The sequence below is a fragment of the Dendrobates tinctorius genome, unplaced genomic scaffold, assembly GCF_039654945.1.
Source record: "Dendrobates tinctorius isolate UK_male_01 unplaced genomic scaffold, ASM3965494v1 ptg000126l, whole genome shotgun sequence".
Classification (NCBI taxonomy): domain Eukaryota; kingdom Metazoa; phylum Chordata; class Amphibia; order Anura; family Dendrobatidae; genus Dendrobates; species Dendrobates tinctorius.
In genome coordinates this window covers 18,399,842-18,420,199 of record NW_027361794.1, presented here as the reverse complement: position 1 = coordinate 18,420,199, position 20,358 = coordinate 18,399,842, and positions in this window count along the sequence as shown.

Below are 20,358 nucleotides of genomic sequence, written 5' to 3'. Positions count from 1 at the left end.
TTCACAACGATTTTCATTAAACTTTGTTGAAAAGGTTTATGGAGCCAGTAGTTCCCATGGCTGCGCCCCCTGATCCTGTATTGGTTAAGGATAATCTGGAGTATGAGGTAGAAAAGGTATTGGATTCTCGTCTGGCTAGACGGAGACTCCAGTACTTGGTCAACTGGAAGGGTTATGGTCAGGAAGATAATTCTTGGGTGTTTGCTTCTGACATTCATGCCGAGAGATTGGTTCGCGCCTTCCACCGGGGCCCATCCTGATTGGTCTGGTGGCTCGAGTGAGGGTTCGGTGACCCCTCCTCAAGGGGGATGTACTGTTGTGAACACGTTTGACCTGGATTCTGAGTTTGGGCTCCCTCTGGTGGTTGCAGCGGGTAATGAAGTTGGTCTAGCTGACGGAGGTCAATCTCCTGAGGAAGATGATTGGAGGTCAGGTGTTAGTGACTGGGAAGATTTAAGTGAGCCACCTTCCCTCAATTGCTGCTGGTGATTTCGGTTCTTCCTGTGCACTTTGGAAGTCTGTTTGTCCCCTGCTTGGTCCTGCATCTTTCAGATAAGTTATTTGTCCGTTTTTGCTTTACTCTGATTTCTGCTTTGCTGTTGTGTGTTCAGCCTTGTTCCCTGCGGGGACCTGCTCTGGACCCCGTTCTATATGCTTCAGCTCATGTCAGTTTGTTCAGTGTTTCTGATCCCCTGGTATATCAGTGCCTTTTGCTTTGCTTCCAGTTCACACCAGAATTTTGATCTAGTGGGGGAGAGGTCGTGTGGCTTCAGTATTTTTGCTTATCAGATATGATGGATTTTTCTTAGGGTTTTTTGCGTGATTGCAGACAGGATTCTTTCCCGTCCTATTCTATCTAGACAGTTTGGGCCCCATAATTTGCTTACTCTATTTTCTGCCTGTGTTTGTGCTTCCTCTTGTTTCAGCGGCAATATATGTTTGAGGGCTATCTATTCCTTTGGGGTTCTACTCCGGGGCAGTTTAGCATCTCCCTTTCTTTCTTTAGGCTTAGTTAACTCTTTGGCTGTGCCGAGGCGTCTAGGACATCGTAGGTATGTCCCACGACTAATTCTAGTTGTGTTGTCAGTTCAGTGGACTGCAGTCCGCTTAGTTACCAACCTTTCTGGTGTTCTGGTTGCCTAGCCTATGCCCCGGCTATCCTCCTTGGTTGGCGAATCATAACAGATGGCGTTCCAGGAGCCGAAGAGGGCGCTGTGTAAACATCCGGTTCTGGTCTCACCAAACTTAAGCAAAGAGTTCGTGGTCCAGACGGATGTGTCAGAAGTTGGCTTGGGAGCCATGCTGTCTCAAGTAATAAATGGAGAACATCCTATCCTGTATTTGATCCGGAAGCTCTCGTCTTGTGAAAAGGACTACGCCATCATCAAGAAGTAGTGTCTAGCCATAACATGGGTTGTGGATACAATTAGGTATTTTCTACTAGGCCGAAGGTTCAAACTTGTGTCCAATCATACCTCTCCGAGATGGTTAAGGTAGGCAAAGGGTAAGAATGTCTGGGTGACTAGGTGGTTCTTAGGCCTCCAGAATATCAGGTTCCATGTAGAACACAGACCTGGGAAGTTAAAAGGGAACGCAGTTGCCCCCTCCTGAATTCCCAGTTTGGTGTCTGAAGGTGCCAAAGCCCCCGGCTTTGGGCAGAGGGGGGAATATGCGACAGGGTCACTGGCACAGTATATGAGGGGAGATATGTGTCACAAAGATTGCTTTCCTCCGTGATCTAGAAAGCTATAAGTTTCTCTTCAGCATGCTATGTGCTGAAAGTGTTAATCAGCCATGAGATGGGACGGTTTCTAGGTGAGTAGGTAAGAGATGGGCGGGATGCCTACTCACCATATCTCCACCGCAAGGGTGTGGCTGGTGAATTAAATGGCCAGCCAGTTTTTTTTGCCCTCTGTCTGTGTTGTGTGGAGGAAGGAAGCCTCCAGACTGATGCTCCTGTCAGAGCTGCTTTATGTGTTGCCCCAGAAGATAGAAGCCATACTGGGGAGGAGTTTATATATACTTTTTACTTTCATTTGAGCCAAAAAGGCTGGCTTCTGTTACCAGTTTGGGCTGTTTGGTTAAAGTCTCTGGGTGGTTTATTTATTGCATCATAAACCAAAAATTTTCCTGTGTCTACCTCAGCGAGCAGCTAAGCGAGCAGACCTTCCACAAATGGTGTTTCGAATGTGGGCAAAAGTTCCAGGAACACGGGTAGTAACTGTGGACAAATTGTATGTCCTGGGTTAAGACGGCTACAAAGATGGAACAACGGTTGGACGAAATGGAGGGGCTACTCAAGCACCTGATTTTGAGTCAAAAGCAGCAGCATCAACTGCATTGTGAACAGCAGCAGTGCCAGGAACAGCAGTTCCGTGTACAGCAGCAGAAACAGCAGGAGACAAATAAACTCCTGATGCAGCAGATCCAACAACAAGAGGCAGATGGAACTCCTGGTGGGGGATGTCCGCAGCAGAGAAACCGCCCCTGCCCCACATCAAGTTAATGACTCGTGCGTCCAAAAAGTAGTAAGATAAGCCATGCAAAAGATGGCCCCAGGGGATGGGCGGGACGTCTACTCAACATATCTCCACCTGAAGGCTGTGGCTGGGGAAATAAATGTCCAGCCAGTTTTGTTTTCCTCTCTCTGTGTTGTGTTGAGGGAGGAAGCCTCCAGACTGACGCTCTTGCGAGAGCTGCTATACGTATTGTCCCAGAAGACGAATGCCATACTGGGGAGGACTTTAGATGAACTTTTACTTTCATTTGAGCCAGAAGGGCTATTTCTGTTACCAGTTTGGGCTGTTTGATTTATGATGCAATAAACCATCCAGAGACTTTAACCAAATGTGTTCCTGTGTCTGCCTCGTGGAGCAGCTAAGGCTAGTTTCACATTTGCGCTTTTGAGCGCAGCGACGGCCTGCGCACGGCTGCCGCTAAGCCACGCCCCTGCCGCGCCTCCGCTGCAGTTTGGTTGCGCTCGGCGCACCGTGAAAAGGACGCATGCGCCGCCAAACGCATACTGCGCACGGCCTGCACCCCAGTGATAAAGATAGGGGACGCAGGACACATGCAGCGTCATGTGCCGGTAGGTGGAGCTACCGGCGGAGGCACAGCAGGGGGCGGGGCTTAGCGGCCGTGCACAGGCCGTCGCTGCGCTCAAAAGCGCAAATGTGAAACTAGCCTAAGTGAGCTGACCTTCCACACCTGCTTGACTGTAAAAGACCATCAAAAGGATTTAGCAGACACTGAAGTTGTGGTACATTGTTGTACTCTTCAGAGATATCTGCACAAATATGGCCTTCATGGAAGAATCATCACAAAAAACCTCTCCTGCATCCTCACCATAAAAGTCATCATCAGAAGTATGCAAAAGAACATCTAAACAAGCCTGATGCATTTTGGAAACAAGTACTTTTTGGCCATAATGATCAAAGGTATGTGTGGAGAAAAACGAGCACAGAATTTCAGGAAAATAACATCTCGCCAAACATTAACCCCTTCCCAACATTGGACGTACTATTCCGTCCATGTGACCTGGGACCTAAGTCCCATGGACGAAATAGTACGTCATGCTCTTTAATGCAACATCGCAACTTAGGGGTAGATGGCCTCGGCATCCCGGGCTGTCTCCTCCCTGGTCCGCCCCACTGATCGCTGTGATTGGCTGCTCTATTCCGAACAGCCAATCACAGTGCTTCTCAGCCACCTGAAACAATGAGGTCCTAGGCTAGGAATCGAGTACTGATGTACTCGATCCTAGGGCCGGTGCCTGGCAACCCCCCGGATTGGCGCGATCGCCGATTTGATCGATCGCGCCAATCGCAGGGTACAGCGGCAGTATACTTGCCTCCGACACTGATAGCAAGGGAGAGGATCCCACTTTTCTTTATTTTTCTGATTCTTCTTCCTCTTCCTTTTCTTCTTCCCCCTCCTCATCTTCCTCCTCAGGTCCTGCGTAACTACCACACAGATGCCCCAGGACAGATGAGGCAGCGCCCACCATGCCCACAGCTGATTCAGCAGACCCTGTGTGGACCTCGCCACCTGAAAATTACGAGCCACTGATTACTGATTTTTTTTTTACTGTTTAGGCACATCAGGGACTCTGCAAACGGAACATGACGCTCGCAGACTATTCCATCAAAGTCTGCATTCCAAAACATCACTCCCTTCCAAGTCCCGACATGTGCCTAAACAGTTTTTTCCCACATGGCGTCCAATTTCTCCTGTTACCCTTGGCAAAATTTAAAATTGGGGATTAAAAGATCATTTTTGTAGGCAAAAAATAGGATTTTTTATTTTCACGGCCGGGCAGTATAAACTTTAGTGAAACACTTGGGGGGTTCCAAGTTCTCACCATACATCTAGATAAGTTTTCTTAGGGGTCTAGTTTTCAAAATGGGGTCACTTGCGGGAGGTTTCTACTGTTTAGGCACATCAGGGACTCTGCAAACGGAACATGACGCCTGCAGACCATTCCATCAAAGTCTGCATTCCAAAGCATCACTACTTCTCTTCCGAGCCCCGATGTGTGCCCAAACAGTAGTTTTTTTCCCACATATGGGGTATCAGCGTACTCAGAACAAATTGGACAACAACTTTTGAGGTCCAATTTCTCCCGTTACCCTTGGGAAAATTAAAAATTGTGTACTAAAAGATCATGTTTGTGGAAAAAATATTTTTTTTTATTTAACACACGGGCATTACAAACTCCTGTGAAGCCCTTAGGGATTCAAATGCTCACAACACGTCTAGTTTCCAAAATTGGATCACTTGTGGGGGGTTTCCACTGTTTAGGCACATCAGGGGCTTGTCAAATGCAACATGGCGTCAAATTTCAAATCCAGCCAATTTTAGGTTGAAAAAGTCAAACGGCGCTGCTTCCCTTCCGAGCCCTGCCGCGCGCCCAAACAGTGGTCCCCCCCACATATAGGGTATCAGCGTACTCAGGACAAAATGGACAACAACTTTTAGTGTCCAATTTTCTCCTGTTACCCTTGGGAAAATAAAAAAAATTGTTGCCAAAAGATCATTTTTGTGACTAAAAAGTTAAATGTTCATTTTTTCCTTCCACGTTGCTCTGCTCCTGTGAAGCACCTGAAGAGTTAAAAATCTTCTTGAATGTAGTTTTGAGTAGCTTGAGGGGTGCAGTGTTTAGAATGGTGTCACTTTTGGGTCTTTTCTCCCATATAGACCCCGCAAAGTGACTTTAAATGTGAGGTGGTCGATAAAAAAAATGGTTTCGTAAATTTTATTGTAAAAATGAGAAATCGCTGGTCAACTTTTAACCCTTATAACTTCCTAACAAAAAAAATTTTGTTTCCAAAATTGTGCTGATGTAAAGTAAGCATGTAGGAAATGTTATTTAGTAACTATTTTGTGCAACATATTTCTGTTTTAAGGGCATAAAAATTCAAATTTTGAAAATTGCAAAATTTTCAACATTTTCGCCATATATTTCCATTTTTTTCATAAATAAACGCGTTATAGCGGAAAATTTTTACCACTAATGTGAAGTACAATATGTCTCAAGAAAACAATCTCAGAATCGCCCAGATCTGTTGAAGTATTCCAGAGTTATTACCTCATAAAGGGACAGTGGTCAGAATTGTAAAAATTGGACCGGGACTTAACGTGCAAACCACCCTTGGGAGTGAAGGGGTTAAGCATGGGGAGGTGGATCAATCATGCTTTGGGGTTGTGTTGCAGCCAATGGCACAAGGAATATTTCCCGGGTAGAGGGAAGAATGGATTAAATTAAATTTCCACAAATTCTTGATGCAAACTGTCATGATCCATGTCGAGGTTTGCTTTCTGCTACCCGGCCTGGTCAGGTGGGGGGTAACCTTCTCTGCCTCTCTCTGGTGTGTGGGGAGTTCACATTATTCATTTACACACACCCCAATAAGCCTTTAAAATCACATACTGGAAGGCCGCAGGAAAACCAAGTTCACATTATTCATTTGGTACTGCCATACTGTTAGCCTATGCATTGAATGCAAGGCCCGCCCTGCACCAAAGCTACATGCACCCCAATAAGCCTTTGAACCTACGGACTGGATGGACACAGGAAAACCAAGTTCACATTATTCATTTGGTACTGCTGTAAGGGGGTGAGATATAGTGACCTTCTTGCTTCCCTTCCTCTTATTGCCTTTGCTCTGTTAATGTGTACATAGTGCTAAGGTTGATAATGTGTATGTTAAATGCTTGCGGTACTGCAACATACGTTCATGTATTACCACTCAACTTATTGTTATTGTCACATTATATATGCTACCATGTTGTAGAGACTGTAATATATTGTTTTGGATTCCTTTGTATTATATAATGTTATATGATGTATATGCATATTTATGTACAGCTTAGGGTAAGTCAGTACATCCTTTTTGGGGACATTAGAGGAGGGTACTTCGGTCGGTTTAATTGTAGGAGGGGCTGCCAGGTAGTAAGAGAGAAGTTTCTAGGAAGTTAAGTCAGATGGGGCCAGGGTGCCCTAGGGTCCACATGGGCTATAGGCACGCACAGCATTGCAGCCACGCAACGTTGAACTGCTGCAGTCCATGTTACCCACGGCCACTGTGTGTCATAGCAGTGGGCCAGAATAAGAAAGGAAAGATGTGGCAACTTAACGCCTGGGCAGATGCTTTTAGGGCAGAAGTTGGTTGGACTAAAGAGATGAAGGAAGTTGGAGCTTCGATGAGATCAGTACAGGTGGACCGGATGCTTTACCAGAGGCAACCAAACCTAATGACTGATGTATTCGAGTCTGGGGCGAAACAGGCAGAAGGAATTGTCATTATGGCCAGGTCAGGCCAGGAAGGAACTGGTGAGCTGTCTAGGACGGTCCGGTCCGGGTGTGTACTGCACAGAAGCAACAGCAAGAAAGGGAAAGATGAGTAAACAAGTAAATGTCAAGATGTACCAGATTATCCAGTAACGAAAGTATTACAGTTAACTTGGATTGTGTCTCCATTGTTAGGAGTCGCCGGGAAAAGGGACCGTCATCGCCTGGGAAGTGCCCAGGTGAAGCTGGATCTGGAAATGCAGGTACACTGAAGAGAAGAGTACAGTTTTCTGTAGGGGAAGGACTGGACACAGATGTTGCAGTTATTCAGGTCACGACTACAGTCCTATCCCTCCCTTACTCTGCCATACTGTTAGCCTATGCATTGAATGGAAGGCCCGCCTTGCCACAAAGTTATAAGCAAACCAATAAGCAAGTTCACATTATTCTTTTGGTACTGCCATACTGTTAGCCTTTACATTGAATGCAAGGCCCGCCTTGCCACAAAGTTACACGCACCCCAATAAGCCTTTGAATCTACGGACTGGATGGATACAGGAAAACCAAGTTTACATTATTCTTTTGGTACTGCCATACTGTTATCCTATGCATTGAATGCAAGGCCTGCCCTGCCCCAAAGTAACACGCACCACAATAAGCCTTTGAACCCACGTACTGGATGGCCACAGGAAAACCAAGTTAATATTACTTTTTCATTTGATAATGACATACTGTTATCCTATGTATCGACTTCCGGTTCCAGAGCTGAGGATGTAGCAGGGCTGAAGGAGCAGCTCCCACACCAGACAGAAGCCCTACTAACAAATCTGCCAACATCTGTACCTCCTAGACAAGAAAAAGATAGAATACCACTTGCACCCACTCCAAATCACCCAAAAAGGTCAGTCACTAGTTCCTGGACCACTCCTGAGACCCCCGGATGGTCCTGGCCAGCTGCCCACCCACATGATCCCAGTGAGGCCTGGAGGAGCTGCTATCTCCCCCCAGGGTAACCCACAACAAAACCCACTGTGATAAAAGGCACAATCAGAGACTAGCTGCACACAGAACCCCCCCAGGAACACCTATAAAGAGGTCCCTAAAAGTGAGAGAGAAAAAGGTCTCTTCAGCAACGACAGGGCCCAAGAAGGGAGGTTAAACACAGTCGGCTGGTCATTTCTCCTGGGAAAAATGGTGATATCTGCCTGCAGCTACAGTGAACTGCAACTGCCTTTCACACAAGGCAGTCCTAGTGGACAAAAATAAGAACTACAAGTACCTGCTTTGTGCTATAGGGAGAGATATTTCTATAGCTGCCAAGAAACATAAGAATTGATAATTCTCTGGAGAAAGGATAAACTGCAACAACAGAGGGCTCAGACGCTGACCCCATTTACATCACCAATTCAGCAAATGGATCTCCACATGTGACGTAGCTCACAAAAGCCGGAGAACCCTATGCAAACAAGCAGTGGGAACCACAGTAAGGGGGAAGACATCATGGACCCAAGCCCCACAAGAGAGGATGCTACCGCAACACACTCGCAACAGAAAACCTTTGGTAGGGAGGACATTGAAGACCTAACTGAGTGTAGCAGGGAAGACCTTTCAAGATTGATAACAATAGACTATAACAAACTGGCAGCTGACGTGGCAAGTAACATCATGCCAGTCATCCAAAAGACCCTGGAACATGCTATCAGGAAGGCCCTCCAGCACATTCAAGAGGAATTGAGCAAACATAAAGGACAGATAGAGGAGCTGAAGCAGAGGGTCCCACAACTGGAGGGTGATAACGTGCAGCTCTCCTCACAGTTGAAAGAGACAACTACAGAAACAAAATGCCTGTCTGAGAAGGTCGAGGACCTGGAAAACAGGTCAATGCGCAGCAACTTAAGGCTAGTGGGGCTCTCTGAGTTGATCCATGCAGCTGAACTGCAAAGACTCTGAAAGAGACCCATAAATGGCCCTGGGAATTAATCATGGTTGTATGGTTGAAAGGGCTCACAGAGTTGGGCCAGATCTACGATCTCACAACCAAGGATCGAATGAACGGACATTAAGACCATGTCAAGTAATCATGAAATTCCTGGACTATAAGTTTGATAATGAGAGCATACAGAAGATGCTCCCGGCCAGTGACTTTGAGAAGGATGAAAGTCCTACATATTGAAGACTATTCCGCGGAGGTGGCAAAAGGCAGGAGAGCCTTTAGTAAAATATGTGCAGCACTCTATTAAGCAAAGAAGAGCTTTACACTGCAATATTCGGCGACACTGAGGATTTTCCAAAACGAAGGTGATAACCTCATCTACAACTCGCCAAATGATGCAGAAAAAGACATGGAAAAAATACTGCGCAATGCAAAAAACATCGAACAAAGAAGAGGCCATGAGGAAGACCGTTTCCCCTCAACACCAAAGCCTCAGAGGACATATGACCAGCCCAGGTGAAGCACCAGACAAATGGACTGCACCATATACATCTTGCTCTTGACAGTTCTCCCCCCCACCACTACACACACCTTTCCTACAAACAGGACAATGTCTCCCCTAGATGACAGAAGTGTCCATCGGCTCCATATTTGGGGGAAGGGACCCGGGTTTGGCAGGGTGGAGGGCAAAGAGCTATGCCAAGGTGCTGCCAAGGGCGGAGGAGAAGATGCAGATGGCAATGTGACAATCATTTATAACATTTGGTGTGGGATATGTTTCTTTCCACAGGTTTTTTTTTCTCTTTTTTCCTTTCTTTTTCTTTTGCTAGTTCTTCCTTCCTCAGAAAAAAGGAAAGTCCACAACGCTATTAGTGGTGTAAGAAGCTAGAAATACACTACAGCGTACTGAGAACTCACCGTTTGCTTGCTTTAAGGTTTTAATCTCTATCCCCTTTCATATCTTTGTTGAGTCTTTTTTCTTTCTTTTCTACCCTTCTCTAACCACCTGAGAATCTCCCTTTAATCTGGAGAACCCTTAGAAGGAAAACAAAGCAAGAGGAAATAGGCAGTAGTGACAGTGATTATGAAGATCAACTCCTGGAAAGTGAAAGGCCGAAGATCCCCGAATAAAAGAGTAAAGATACTGAGACATCTGAAAAGGTACTCGCCAGATATTGTATTGCTTCAAAAACCGATCTAAAGGAAGAGGATTTTTCTATGCTCAACAAGCTGTGGGTAGGGAAAGTAGTGGGCTCGGTAGCTCAAGGCAGACACGAAGGGGCAGTGATACTATTCCATCGTTATTTTGTATTTAATCTGCTGTCCCAGGAGTGTGATGATCAGGAAAGATGGGTTTGGGTCACCATAGAGCATGGAGAAGTCTATTCAATCTATAATGTATATGGACCTAATGGTCCAAGCAAAGTCTTCTTTAATGACCTGGAGAGAAAAATTGTCTTGGACAACTCGCCTCTGATAATTACTGGGGGAGACTTGAACACGGTTCACAATGGGAAGGAGGACAGAAAGAGCCAGAGTCTGATCCCTTCAAAATAGACTATTCTTCCCTCCTTCCTTGAACAAACTGGATTGAGAGATGTTTAGCGTTGGCTCCATGCAGAGGATAGAGAGTTTACCCACTTCTCTCATGCCGATCAATCCTGGTCAAGGATAGATCTGTTGATCTCGGAGAGACTGTTAAATAGAACGAAGTCAGTGGAGATCCACGACCTTGTCGTATCTGACCATGCTTAGGTGGATATGGAATTGGTGGATAACCAGATAAAAGGAGCACATTACATATGGAAATTTCCAGCTTATCTTACAAAAGATGAGGGATTTAATGACAAACTACGGGGCTGGTGGGAGGAATTTGAATGGGACAACAAGGAACATGCAAACCAACACGCTTTGTACTGGAATACAGCGAAAGCGGTACTAAGAAACAAAATTATGATGTTTGAGGCCTCACTCAAGAAAAGAGTAGTGGAAAAATACTCAGATTCTAGTGTGAAGCTTAAAAATCTATATACAGCGTTCTTGCAGAGCCCCACAACGCAAAACAGGGAACAATAGAAGCTGGCCATTTGAAACCTGGATTGATAGGAGGGAACAGATGTTCTGCTCTAGGCAGGAGGCTGAATTGCTGAGATATGGGAACAGAGTGGGGAAATTGCTGGAAAGACTGGCAAAAGGGAGACTGCAGGCGAGTCCAATAGGTAGATTACGAGATGGCCAGGGAAATATAACCTCCGACCCAAGGAAAATCAATGAAACACTACAAAACTTTTACAAAGAATTGTATAAACCCTCACATACTAATTTGGCAGAAGGTAAAAAATTCCTCCAACAAGTCACTCTTCCAAAACTAACACAAGAACAACAAGATACAATTAATGCAGAAATAACAGAAGGAGAAGGAGAACAGGAGAAGTGAGACAAACCATAAGTCATCTTCAAAATAGGAAAGCACCAGGCCCAGATGGATTTGGCGGGTAGTTTTATAGGGCCCTCAGGGAACATATCTCCCCAATGCTAACAAACTATTACAACACCATCCTCTTAACGGGGGTCATACCAGAAAGATCTAAAGAAACACATATTAAAGTCATACCCAAACCAGGCAAGGACCCCCTTGAGGCCTGCTCTTACAGACCCATTTCCCTTATTTATGTAGACCAGAAGATTACGTCAAAAATAATGGCGGACAGATTGGCAGTAGTATTACCCCAACTGGTGAACCCTGCACAAGTGGGATTCGTTAAGGGTAGGGCCGAGGTGAAAAACATACGAAAGGTATTAACTGAATTGGACGGGGTGGTTGCCGCAGCCAGTCGGGAGAGAAACCGGCCTTGCTGGCTCTAGTGTGAGTATATACGTGTATGTGTATGTGAGTACGTGTGTGTGTGTATGTGTGTGTATGTGAGTACGTGCGTGTATACGTGAGTATGTATGTGAGTACGTGTGTGTATGTGAGCACGTGTGTGTGAGTACGTGTGTATGTGAGTACGTGTGTGTGAGTACGTGCGTGTGTTCGTGTATGTATGTGAATACGTGTGTGTATGTGTGTGTGTGTGTATGTGAGTACAGGCAGCGGTTGGGAGGTTCAGCGGCGGCAGGTCCAGCTGTGGGGGGGGGTTCAGGCAGCGCCCAGCCAGCAGGAAAGACCGCGGCTTGCGGCCTGTGCCGCGGTCTTTCCTGGCGGCTGTAACGGAGGTGGGTGGGCAGGCAGTGGCGGGGGGGGTCCATCGGCGCGGTGGATTGTGGGATTCGGGGACATCCAGACGGAAGTGGATGACAGACAATTTAAGGTAATTATATATATAGATACTCAATTGGAAAGACAACTGGCGGCGCCGTGGAAATTAAATGCCCTCTTACATACAAAACAGGCCAAACTCCCGCAAAATGTAAAATCCTCCCTATTGCTTCGGGATACTATTGTATGCTGGAAGATAGTAAGGAAGGCATTCGGCCTTCCCTTCCAGATCTTTAAATATATGACACTATTTGGTCACCCGGAATTTCCCCAGGGAACAGAAATCAAAAGAGCGATAGGACAAACAGGCGATAATATGAAGAAAGCAGGGGATATTATGCATACAGAGGTTAAACGATGGCTGAGCCCACAAGAAATCATGGACAAATTCCATATAGAAAGCAGACACTTCCAACAGGTCATGCAGGTCCATTCTTTCTGCTTATCTAGACTTCGTAGGCTGTCTAATGAAGTTGACGCGCCCGAGGGGCCGTGAGGTACTTGGTACCGAGCCCGTTAACTTCAATGGGAGATGTCACAGTGGCGGTGACCTGGTCTGTGGCCCTAGGCGGTCATGTAAAAGTGGAAGAATTGAATAGGGATAAAGTTTATGTAGTGATTTGTGACGCGAGTTGGAGTGTTCGACTGTAGTATAGCCGGCACTGCAGATGATCCCTGGGGGAGTAGATGGTGATGGCAGTGCAGATGTTAAAACCCTCTTCAATCAGGGCAGGACCCCCAGAGATTGTGATGCAAGTAGAAGGCATGGAGTAATAAGGCCGGAGACAAGGAAAGTCACTTTAGTATTTACTGTAGTTCAGGTGCAGTTCAGAGGAGATATTACAACTCTCATCAGGTTACAGTCTGCTCTGGAGAATGGGAGTTATCTTTCTCTTTGCTGTGACTCAGTGTACCTCCTGCTATTCTAATCCCTTCTGTGACCAAGGCTTTCTGGAGTTTAGAACTTCCCAGTATTGCTTTTACTCACTGTGTATTTCGACTTCAGCAGCTTGCAGTTTGAATCCTTTGTGACGCGGCTCAAGTTCCCACTTGCACTGTCCTTCACTGATTCCAGGTTATTGCCGTATTTCTGAGGGAAAACACCTTTCTGCTGGTTGTGTAATCCCAAGCAGTCTCTCAGCTTACCACCCAGCTCTGAAAGCATGGATGATCTAGGGGCTGGTTCCCTGCTTTTTAGCTCTTACTCCTGGATCAGCCACTTGTCATCATGCCCCTCCCCCTCCCAGTTAGGGTATGTCTGCAAAGCTCTCAGCTTCAGACAAGTGGGGGAGTGAGGCAAATTGTGTGTGTATGTCTAGCAGAGAAAGCATAACTCCCATTGCTCACAAAACACATACAGAACAGTACATATTTAACCCTTTTGTGGCGATATAGAAGCAGGGCGCCACATTCCCCCCTAGTTAATGGTAGCACGTCCTCGGGCTTCACAAGGAACATAAGCATATAATAAATGACATAACAGTTAACTTGAGTATAAGTAAACAGTCCCAGTAACTGAGTTGAGTCGTGGATTACAGCCCAAAACCACTTCTGATTGTTTGGATCGTCCCTGAGTGCAGCTGCAGGGCACACAGAACATAATAGAAAATACACTGCACTGGCTGTTTTAGATGGCTTCCTGCCAAGGCACGATGAACAGATTTTTCTTCTCAAGTTTAAGAGTCTTTACAAGAGTTCTTGTAGTAGAAAAAGGCATAATAACTAGTGAAATCTAACATTAGTCCACGTGGGCACAATTTCTTTAACATTTTTAGTAACGTTACCTAAGGCAAAATTCAATGCAAGTAAATATTTTTTTTACAAATCATTTCTATAAATCATTTCTATAATGAGAAGGGATTTGGCCCTGTGTGCAACGCTGTGATCTGCGCACGATAGGAATACTAGGTAGCTTCCTACGAATCTTTGAACCTACCATGGGTACAACAGGTTCACTGCTGACTATGGGCAAGTTTTCTGATTCTTCCTCATGCACAACGTTAGTGGTTGGCATTAGCGATTCACTTACAGAACAATTCGGTGTCTCTGGTAAAGACTTTTGTGGGAACACCATCACTGGACCTACCACTGTGTTGTTAACTTGTAGCCAAGAACTAGGGAATTCACCTAGAACAGTGCGAATCTTTGTATCAGTCCTTTCTTTTTGCTGAGAATCTTCTTTAGTCTCAACTCTTTCACGCAATTGTGCTGGATATACTTTCAGATTGTCTCTGGATACTGTGGTACACGTTTTTCCACCATCTTTGGAGATGGTACACACTTTGCTGTTGTGAGAGCTAGATGGTTGAATTGTGTAAGGCTGAGCCTCCCATTGGTCATCTAATTTGTGGTTTCTTCTCTTTTTCTTCAGCACTTGTTCACCTGTTGGTAAGGGGATTGCTACAGCATGTCTATTAAAGTTCCTTTCCTGTTTTTGCCTAGCTTGCGCAAGACTTTCTTCTACACATTGCTTAACTTTCTGATACTGCAATTGTCTTTTAGTATTCCAATCAGTGTCCAGTTGGCTGGATATGGTTTCAGGAGTTAGGACTCCCATTTCTAGGTCGTTGGGGAGTTTACCTGGACGTGCACGCATCAAGTACGCTGGGGAATATCCTGTTGCACTAGTTGGGATATGGTTGTACATTTTAATCAAATCAGGCAATTTCACAGGCCATTGGTTCCTTTCTTCCAGTGGTAGGATCTGCAATAAATTGATCACCAGATGATTTAGTTTTTCACAAAGACCATTGCCTTGAGGATGGTATGGTGTAGTTCTGATCTTTTACACCCATAGAGGGAGCAAAATTCTTGAAAGACTTCTGCTTCGAAGGCTGGACCTCTATCTGTCAGCACTTGATCTGGGTAGCCATGGGGTCTGCAGAAATATTCTCGGAATGCCTTTGCAGCTGTTCTTGCTGTTTGGTCTTTCACCGGAACGACCACTAGGAAACGGGAATAGTGATCCACTATTGTTAAGGCATAGGTATACCCTGATCGGCTTGGGGTTAGTTGCACGTGGTCTAGGGCCACCAATTCCAAAGGTTGTTTAGTGATGATGGGCTTCAAGGGGGCCCTTTGATTGGCAGAATTCTTTCTTCTGAGATTACATGGGTCGCATTCCCTACACCACTGATCAATGGACCATCTCATACCTGCCAGGGGAAATGCAGAGTGATAATGTAAACTCCCCATTAAGTATTACCTGCCTAACCCAGGAAGAAGTGCAGAACCGCCTTAGTAAGATTAAAATTGACAAATCAACAGGCCCTGATGGCATTCACCCTCGGGTATTAAGGGAGTTAAGTAATGTGATAGACAGGCCTCTATTTCTTATATTTAAAGACTCTATAGAAACAGGGTCTGTTCCTTTTGATTGGCAGCAAGCAAATGTGGTACCAATATTCAAAAGGGGTGTAAAGGGGAACCTGGAAACTATAGGCCGGTAAGCTTAACATCTGTTGTGGGTAAAATTTTTTGAAGGGTTTCTAAAGGATACCATTATGGAATATCTCAATGTTAATAAATATTTAACTCCATATCAACATGGATTTATGAAGGATCGCTCCTGTCAAACTAACCTGATCAGCTTCTATGAGGATGTAAGCTCTCAAATGGACCAAGGAGAATCATTGGATGTCATTTATCTCGACTTCTCTAAAGCATTTGACACTGTCCCACATAAAAGATTGGTAAGTAAGATGAGAAAGCTTGGGCTAGGGGAAAATTTGTGTAGATGGGTAGCTGGCTTAGTGATAGAAAACAAAGAGTGGTTATTAATGGTGCATACTCAGATTGGGCCAGGGTTACCAGTGGGGTACCACAGGGTTCTGTATTGGGCCCCCTACTATTTAATATATTTATTAATGATCTAGTGGAAGGCTTACACAGTAAAATATCAGTATTTGCAGATGATATAAAACTATGTAAGGTAGTTAACACAAAGGAGGACAGTTTGCAACTACAGACAAATTTGAGTAATTTGGAGAATTGGGCTGAAAAAATGGCAAATGAGGTTTAACATAGATAAGTGTAAGGTTATGCACATGGGAAGGAGAAACAGATGCTATAATTACTTACTAAATGGGAAACTGCTGGGGAAATCAGACATGGAAAAAGACTTACGCATCTTAGTCAATAAGAAGCTAAATTGGAGTGCCCAGTGTCAGGCAGCTGCCACCAAAGCAAATAAGGTCATGGGATGCATTAGAAGAGGTCTGGGGACACGAGATGAAAGCATAATTCTCCCTCTGTACAAATCACTCGTCAGACCACACTTGGAGTATTGTGTGCAATTTTGGACGCCGGTGCTCAAGAAAGACATTACTGAACTTGAAAGGGTTCAAAGGCGGGCTACTAAAATGCTAAATGGAGTTGGTTCTCTACAATACCCAGAAAGGTTATCAAAATTAGGTCTATTTACTCTAGAAAAGAGAAGACTTAGGGGAGACCTAATATATATGTACAAGTATATCAGAGGGCAATACAGAGATCTTTCCAATGAACTGTTTGTCCAAGGACTGTGACAAGAACAAGGGGGCATTCTCTTCGTTTGGAGGAAAGACAATTTCTGCACCAGCACAGAAGAGGGTTCTTCAAGGTAAGAGCAGTGAGGCTCTGTAATTCTCTTCCTGAGGAAGTGGTGATGGCCAACTCACTGAATGAATTTAAGAAAGAAATGGATGCTTTTCTTGTGAGTAACAGTATAGAAGGTTACGAATAACATAATATTATAGGTAGATGGTTGACCCAGCTTAGGGGAAGGAATTTTTTTTCCCATGGAGAAAATTGGCTTCTACTCTGTGGGTTTATTGCCTTCCCCAGGATCAACAATGCAGAACAGCTGCACTAAAAATAGGCTGAACTAGATGGACATAAGGGCTTCCTTCAGCCTTCAAAACTATGTTACTATGTTACTATGTTACCTGTCCAGAAGAAGCGGTCACGGATGACTACTTCCAGCCTTTTCAAACCAAAGTGTCCTGCTTGATTGTGGTAAGCTTCCAAGACCATGGGCACGTCCTTTTTGGGGACCACCATCTCCCACACCAGTTTGTGTACATGGGTTAATTGCTCTTCGGATCAACTTGCCTTCATAAAGGAACAGCCTCTTTCTCTCTTTCCACAACTGTTGGACATCTGCAGGCGCATCAGGAGCTGGAGATGAATGTGGTTCTCCAAGGAGTTCTTTGACCATACATATAGCTGGGTCACTGCTCTGCGTCTCTGCCCAACCATGGTGAGGTAGTGGATTAAGGGAAACTTCGTGAATGGCAAGACTTCTCCCTGTCATGTGATTTGAGTCTTGGGAGACACCATGGCGGTGGAATGCTGGCATCTCTATTTCTTCCAGGTCGTCTAGATCCTCTGCTGGAACAGGAGCATTTGGCATACGGGACAAGGCATCGGCATTGGCATTTTTAGTGCCAGCTCGGTATTTAATGGCGAACTCATAATTGGACAACCGAGCCATCCATCTTTGTTCCAAGGCGCCAAGCCTGGCGGTCTCCAGATGGGTTAACGGATTGTTGTCCATATAGATGGTAAATTTGGATGAGGCCAATTAGTGCTTGAACCTCTCAGTCACTGCCCAAACGATAGCCAAGCATTGTATCCTGAAGGAGCTATAGTTGGTAGGGTTCCTCTCAGTAGGACGAAGCTTCCGACTGGCAGAAGCAATGACTTTCTCCTTACCCTGCTGCACTTGAGATAGGACAGCTCCTAACCCAACATTGCTGGAATCGGTGTGCAGGATAAACGGCTGATCATAGTCTGGATACACTAAGATCTCTTCTCCCGTAAGTGCTTGCTTAAGGATGTTGAATTACTCATCCAACCTAGCATTCCACTCAATCAGGGGACTATTGCCGCTGGCCTTTTTGGATTGGCCAGCTAGGAGATCTTGAAGAGGGGCTGCCAATTTAGTAAAGTCTTTGATAAAGCGTCTGTAGTACCCCACTAGACCTAGGAATTGTCTGACCTCTTGGGTGTTGGTGGGTACTTGCCAGTCCCTGATGACAGTCACTTTGTCTGGATCGGGTGCTACTCCTTCTGCACTCACGACATGGCGTAAATACTGCACTTTGGGCTTTAGGACATGACATTTAGATGGTTTTACCTTCAAGCCGAAGTTGGACAACGCCTCCAAGACTTCTGCCAGGTGTTGCAAATGTTCCTCATATGTCCTGAAATATACAATCACATCATCCAAGTGCAACAGCACAGTCTCAAAGTTCATATGTCCCAGGCAACATTCCATAATTCTCTGAAAGGTTCCAGGAGCACTGCTCAATCCAAACAGCATGTAATTAAATTCACAAAGCCTCATAGGGGTAGTTAATGCAGTTTTTTCTTTGTCTGCCTCAGCAACAGGAACCTGCCAGTATCCACTGGTTAGGTCCAAAGTGGAGAAGTACCTAGCTGATTTTAATGCTGCTAGAGACTCCTCTATGCGCGGTAAGGGGTATGCATCTTTGTGAGTAATTTTGTTAAGCTGTCTGTAATCTACACACATGCGAATTGTACCATCTTTCTTTTTGACTAACACCAGGGGAGCTGCCCAAGGACTGTAGCTATCCCTGATTACCCCTGCTTGTTTCATTTCTCTTAGCATACCTTTTGCCCACTGTTAATGAGCTGGAGGTACAGGACGATACCTCTCTTTGATAGGTGGGTGATCTCCTGTGGGGATGTTATGTTGAAACCCTTTTACCTGCCCAAAATCCAAGGGATGATTACTGAAAACCCTCTCATATTCTTGCACCACCCACTTGCACTCCATTTTTCTGATGTACAGGAGTGGAGTCGGTGCAATATGTATCTTTTGGAGCCATTGCCATCCGTCGCTTCTGACGGAGTCAAGGGTTCTACAGCCTGAATATCATTGTTACTGACTGTGAACAGTTTGGCTACGGTTGCATAACGGGGCAAGCAAGCTTCCTCCTCTCCAAAGTTTAGAACACGTACCGGAACCCTGCCTCTTTAAACATCAACAATTCATCTGGCCGTCAGCACAGTAGCTCTGCTATCTGAGTAGACTGGTTCAAGGAGAGCTTGGTAGTCCCATCCTCTGATGGCTATGGCTGCTCTGCACCAGATGAGTGTCTCACTCCTAGGGGGAAGCATAATGGAGTAGGGATCACTCACCCTTAAGCTAGCAATCTCTCCACCAGTTAACACCACCTGCTGTTGCTGCACAAGGGCCTTGATATCTTTATTGAGGGCATGCTGTTCTTTGTACGGGGCCGACTCAGCTATGTCTTTCAAAATGGTGATGACCTCACTTAAACAATTTTCACTCACATTTGTGCCCAATGTTAGGATAGGTGAACACTCTCCTCTTTCCACCTCTACCACCACAAGACCTTGAGCTTTGAGCTCCACCTTCCCCACTTTAATGACAACCTCTTTCTACCCCACCTGTGCCAGAGGTTGACCATTACTTGTTATTAAAGACAAGTTACCATCAGGAAGTTGGGTGAAATCTGTCTCAGTCCAATATCTTTGGTACAGTGTGTGAGGCTTTGTGGTTACTTGTGATCCAGTGTCCACGAGGGCGGTGAAGGGGATACCATCCACTACCACGGGTATAAGTGGACGTCCTCCAACATAGCTGTTTCTCCAGTATGTTGGACCAGATTGTCTTACTCCTGGTGGGTGGTCCTCGGCCCCAGGGGTCGCCCATTTAAAGGACATTCTCTTTCGATGTGATCATAGAATCATAGAATCATAGAATCGTAGAGTTGGAAGGGACCTCCTGGGCCATCTGGTCCAACCCCCTGCTCAAAGCAGGATTCGCTAAATCATCCCAGTTAGATGTCTGTCCAGCCTCTGTTTGAAGACTTCCATTGAAGGAGAACTCACCACTTCTCGTGGCAGCCTGTTCCACTCATTGATCACTCTAACTGTCAAAAAGTTTTTTCTAATATCTAATCTGTGTCTCCTCCCATTCAGCTTCATCCCATTGCTTCTAGTCTTTCCTTGTGCAAATGAGAATAAAGTTGATCCTTCTACAATGTGACAGCCCTTTAGATATTTGTAGACAGCTATTAAGTCTCTTCTCAGTCTTCTCTTTTGCAAACTAAACATTCCCAAATCCTGCAACCTTTCCTCATAAGACAGGGTTTGCAGACCGGTCACCATTCTGGTCGCTCTTTTCTGAACTTGCTCCAGTTTGTTGATGTCTTTTTTAAAATGTGGTGCCCAAAATTGGACACCACACCTTATTGCACCGTCTGCAGATGGGTCTCCCAGAAGAGTAAAATCGGTCCGTTGTTCTCCTGCCGGTGTGAGTCAGTCGTCGCTGATGTTGCGGCATCCTCTTTGGCCGTCGCCATGGGAGATCATCCGGGCTTGATGCTAGTTGGATCCTCTCTG